The 5956-nt window shown below is 40.4% G+C and overlaps 1 non-coding gene across 1 annotated transcript; it reads left to right on the forward strand.

The window, feature by feature from the left end:
- Nucleotides 1-5159: 5159 nt before the first annotated feature.
- TRNAS-GGA (transfer RNA serine (anticodon GGA)) lies at nt 5160-5231 on the forward strand. Its single transcript has one exon. It is a non-coding gene; the product is annotated as a tRNA-Ser (tRNA).
- Nucleotides 5232-5956: the final 725 nt, after the last annotated feature.

A 5956-nucleotide genomic window follows, 5' to 3' on the forward strand; every position in this document is an offset into this window, starting at 1 on the left:
ATGGGACTGGATGTCATGATCTTAGTTTTCTGAATGTTGAGCTTTAAGCCAACTTTTTCACTCTCCTCTTTCAATTTCATCAAGAGGCTCTTTAGTTCTTCTTTATTATCTGCCGTAAAGGTGGTGTCATCTGCATTTCTGAGGTTATTGAGATTTCTCCCAGCAATCTTGGTTCCAGCTTGTGCTTCATCCAGTCCAGCATTTCTCATGATGTACTCTGCATATAAGTTAAATAAGCAGGGTGACAATATACAGCCTTTTCCTATTTGGAACCAGTCTGTTGTTCCATGTCCAGGTCTAACTGTTTCTTCCTGATCTGCATACAGATTTTTCAAGAAGCAGGTCAGGTGGTCTGGTATTCTTATCTCTTTCAGAATTTTCCACAGTTTGTGGTGATCCACACCGTCAAAGGCTTTGGCATAGTCAATAAAGCAGAATTAGATGTATTTTGGAACTCTCTCACTTTTTTGATGATCCAACAGATGTTAGAAATTTGATCTCCGGCTTTTCTGCCTTTTCTAAAACTAGCTTGAATATCTGGAATTTCACGGTTCATGTACTGTTGAAGCCTGGCTTGGAGAATTTTGAGCATTACTTTACTAGCGTGTAACATGAGTGCAATTGTGCAGTAGTTTGAGCATTCTTTGGCATTGCCTTTCTTTGGGATTGGAATGAAAACCGACCTTTTCCAGTCTTGTGGCCACTGCTGAGTTTTCCAAATTTGCTGGCATACTAAGAGCAGCATTTTCACAGCATTATCTTTTAGGATTTGAAATAGTTCAACTGGAATTCCATCACCTCCACTAGCTTTGTTCATAGTGATGCTTCCTAAGGCCCACACTTGACTTTGCATCCCAGGATGTCTGGCTCTAGGTGAGTGATCACACCATCGTGATTATCTGGGTGGTGAAGATCTTCTTTGAAGTTTTTCTGTGTATTCTTGTCACCTCTTAATATCTTCTGCTTCTGTTAGATCCATACCATTTCTGTCCTTTATTGAGCCCTTCTTTGCATGAAATGTTCCCTTGGTATCTCTAATTTTCTTGAAGAGATCTCTAGTCTTTCCCTTTCTATCGTTTTCCTACATTTCTTTGCACTGATCACTCAGGAAGGCTTTATTATCTCCTCTTGCTATTCTTTGGAACTCTGCATTCACACAGGCATATTTTTCCTTTTCTCTTCTGCTTTTTGCTTCTCTTCCTTTTACAGCCATTTTTAAGGCCTCCTCAGACAACCGTTTTGAATTTTTGCATTTCTTTCTCTTGGTGATGGTCTTGATTTCTGTCTCTTGTACCATGTCATGAACCTCCATATATAGTTCATCAGACACTCTGTCTATCAGATCTAGTCACTTGAATCTATTTCTCACTTCCACTGTATAATCATAAGGGATTTGATTTAGGTCATACATGAATGGTCTAGTGGTTTTCCCTACTTTCTTCAACTTAAATCTGAATTTGACAATAAAGAGTTCATGATCTGAGCCATAGTCAGCTCCTGGTCTTGTTTTTGTTAACTGTATAGAGCTTCTCCACCTTTGGCTGCAAAGAATATAATCATTCTGGTTTTGCTGTTGACCATCTAGTGATGTCCATGTGTAGAGTCTTCTCTTGTGTTGTTTGAAAAGGGTGTTTCCTTTGACCAGTGCTTTCTCTTGGCAAAACTCTATTAGCCTTTGCCCTGCTTCATTCTGTACTCCAAGGCCAAATTTGCTTGTTACTCCAGGTGTTTCTTGACTTCCTACTTTTGCATTCCAGTCCCCTCTAATGAAAAGGACATCTTTTTGGGGTGTTAGTTCTAGAAGGTCTTGAAGACAGAACTGTTCAACTTCAGCTTCTTCAGCGTTACTGGTCAGGGCATAGACTTGAACTACCGTGGTATTGAATGGTTTGCCTTGGAAATGAACAGAGATCATTTTGTTGTTTTTGAGATTGCATCAAAGTACTACATTTCAGACTCTTTTTTTTACCATGATGCTTACTCCATTTCTTCTAAGGGATTCTTTCCCACAGTAGTAGATATAATGGTCATCTGAGTTAAATTCACCCATTCCAGTCCATTTTAGTTCGTTAATTCCTAAAATATCGACGTTCACTCTTGCCATCTCGTTTGACCACTTCCAATTTGCCTTGATTCATGGGACCTAACATTCCAGGTTCCTATGCAATATTGCTCTTTACAGCATCAGACCTTCCTTCTATCACTAATCACATCCACAACTGGGTATTGTTTTTGCTTTGGCTCCATCCCTTCTTTCTTTCTGGAGTTATTTCTCCACTGATCTCCAGTAGCATATTGGGCACCTACTGACCTGGGGAGTTCATCTTCCAATGTCCTATCTTTTTGCCTTTTCACATTGTTCATGGGGTTCTCAATGCAAGAATACTGAAGTGGTTTGCTATTCCCTTCTCCAGTGGACCACATTTTGTCAGTTTAGCCATTTTGAGACATGTGTAAAAGGCACATAGAAAGATCAGATGCTTCTGGTCAGCTGGCAGATTCTAAGAGTTTGGAGGCAAGAAGAAGGGTAACCTAGTCAATTTCTGACATGGTTTGGATTGTTCCTTAGAATTGACCTAACAAACAAGAACAGAGGAGACATTTTAGTGGTATTTGATATCACAACCCTAGAAATACTCAAATTCTAGAAGAGTCATAACTTAGGGACAGAAACAAATAAAAGCTCATAGTACCAGATGGTTATTAGCTTGGTGGTGTCCAATACTGTTTTTACAATATTCATACATAACTGGATTACAGAAATGCATAAGGAGTCCTAGCAATGTTCTTAAAAATTGATCTACATCCCCTAGTCCTCCAGACAACCTGTTGGCAGGGTAGATGAGCAAGCCCATCTAACGCCAAGTTAAGATGGTCTTTGAGATAGAAATATTGCTTTCTTGATATTTTTCTTAGTCTAGTTCAGGTATGAAAACTTATCATGTACATTATAGAGGTTAGTTACTGTTTCCATGGAGGGCTGAAAGGATAATCACTGATGAACTGTTGGCTGATTCAAGAGGCACTCAAGTACAGGAGCATCAGGTTATAAACTGTTGGTAGGTGACATTTCTTCAGCACAGATTTTTCCTCTTCAATTAAGAGGAAAAATTATAGTTTTGAACCAAGATAGACTTAAGAGACACATTCTTCAAGGGAAGGTCATGTCTTTGGTATGTGCAGGTGTTCTCTGCTCTTGCTTATAGGTTATTTTGTCATGACCACTGTTTCCCATGCAGCTTTGTAAAGTCAACAAGAGAACAAAAGGTCTATGCAAACAGGACAAAGAATGACCTGATCTTTATAGTGTTTTCTTTTCTGTAACTGCAGATGACCTCATGAGAAAAAAAATCTGTGTTTATTCTGGGTCAGTCATTTCCTGGGAGTGTGGGGAAAACAGATGATAAGAAAGGTGGGCCATCTGGTATGGAGATTCCTTAAAAAAACTATGAATAAAATCACCATATGACCCAGCAATCTCACTCCTAGGCATATACCCTGAGGAAACCAAAACTGAAAAAGATATGTACCCCAATGTTTATTGCAGGACTACTTAACAATAGCTAGAAAATGGAAGCAACATAGATGTCCATCGACAGATAAATGAATAAAGAAGCTGTGGTACATATATGCAGTGGAATATTACTCAGCTATAAAAAGGAATGCATTTGAGACAGTTCTAATGAGGTGGATGAACCTAGAGCCTATATGGAGAGTGAAATAAGTCAGAGAGAGAAAAATAAATATCATATACTAATGCATATATATGGAATCTAGAAAGATGGAAAGAATGAATTTACTTGCAGGGCAACAGGGGAGAAACAGACATAGAGAACAGAATTATGGACACGAAGGGGTAGAGAGGGGAGAGGGTGAGATGTATGGAGAGAGTAACGTGGAAACGTACATTACCATATGCAAAATAGATAACCAATGAGAATTTGCTCTGTGACTCAGGGAACTCAAACAGGGGATCTATATCAATCTAGAGGGGTGATCAGTGCAAAGAAATATAGGAAAACAATAGAATGGGAAAGACTAGAGATCTCTTCAAGAAAATGAGAGATACCAAAGGAAGATTTCATGCAAAGATGGGCACAATCAAGGACAGAAATGGTATGGACCTAACAGAAGTAGAAGATATTAAGAAGAGGTGGAAAGACTATACAGATGAACTGTACAAAAAAGATCTTCATGACAGTCACTCACCTAAAGCCAGACATCCTGGAATGCGAAGTCAAGTGTGGGCCTTAAGAAGCATCACTATGAATAAAGCTAGTGGAGGTGATGGAATTCCAGTTGAGCTATTTCAAATTCTAAAAGATGATGCTGTGAAAACGCTACACTCAATATGCCAGCAAATTTGGAAAACTCAGCAGTGACTACAGGACTGGAAAAGGTCAGTTTTCATTCCAATCCCAAAGAAAGGCAATGCCAAAGAATGCTCAAACTACTGCACAGTTGCACTCATGTCACATGCTAGTAAAGTAATGCTTAAAATTCTCCAAACCAGGCTTCAACAGTACGTGAACCGTGAACTTCCAGATGTTCAAGCTGGTTTTAGAAAAGGCAGAGGAACCAGAGATCAAATTGCCAACATCTGTCAGATCATCAAAAAAGCAAGAGAGTTCCAGAAAAACATCTAATTCTGCTTTATTGACTACGCCAAAGCCTTTGACTGAGTGGATCACAATAAACTGTGGAAAATTCTGAAAGAGATGGGAATACCAGACCACCTCACCTGCCTCTTAAGAAATCTGTAGGCAGGTCAAGGAGCAACAGTATTGGACATGGACCAACAGACTGGTTCCAAATAGGAAAAGGAGTACATCAAGGCTGTATATTGTCACCCTGCTTATTTAGCTTATATGCAGAGTACATCATGAGAAACACTGGGCTGGACGAAGCACAAGCTGGAATTGAGATGCTAGGGAAAATATCAATAACCTCAGAAATCCAGATGACACCACCTTTATGGCAGAAAGCGAAGAACTAAAGAGCCTCTTGATGACAGTGAAAGAGGAGAATGAAAAAGCTGGCTTAAAACTCAACATTCAGAAAACTATGATCATGGCATCTGTTCCCATCACCTCAAGTCAAATAGATGGAAACAGTGGAAACAGTGACAAACATTTTTGGGGGGCTCCAAAATCACTGCTTCCCTGGTGGCTCAGAGGTTAAAGCATCTGTCTGGAATACAGAAGACCCGGGTTCGATCCCTGGGTCGGGAAGATCCCCTGGAGAAGGAAATGGCAACCCACTCCAGTACTCTTGCCTGGAGAATCCCATGGAGGGAAGAGCCTTGTAGGCTACAGTCCATGGGGTCGCAAAGAGTCGGACACAACTGAGCAACACACCACCAAAATCACTGCAGATGGTGACTTCAGCTATGAAATTAAAAGACACTTACTCCTTGGAAAAAGCTATGGCCATCTTAGACAGCATACTAAAAAGCAGAGATGTTACCTTGCCAACAAAGTTCCGCCTAGTCAAAGCTGTGGTTTTTCCAGTAGTCATGTATGGATGTGGGAGTTGGACTACAAAGAAAGCTGAGCACTGAAGAATTGATGCTTTTGAAGTGTGGTGTTGGAGAACACTCTTGAGAGTCCCTTGGACAGCAAGGAGATCCAAGCAGTTCATCCTAAAGGAAAGCAGTCATGAATATTCATTGGAAGGTACTGATCCTGAAGCTGATACTCCAATACTTTCACCACCTGATGCGAAGAGATGACTCATTTGAAAAGACCCTGATGCTGGGAAAGATTGAAGGCAGGAGAAGAAGGGGACAACAGAGGATGAGATGATTGGATGGCATCACTGACTTAATGAACATGAATTTGAGTAAACTCTGGGACTTGGTGATGGACAGGGAGGCCTGGCGTGCTGCAGTCCATGGGGTTGCAAAGAGTCAGACATGACTGAGTAACTGAACTGAACTGAGAGGGGTGGGATGGAG

The sequence above is a fragment of the Bos indicus genome, chromosome 5 (assembly GCF_029378745.1).
Source record: "Bos indicus isolate NIAB-ARS_2022 breed Sahiwal x Tharparkar chromosome 5, NIAB-ARS_B.indTharparkar_mat_pri_1.0, whole genome shotgun sequence".
Lineage (NCBI taxonomy): Eukaryota > Metazoa > Chordata > Mammalia > Artiodactyla > Bovidae > Bos > Bos indicus.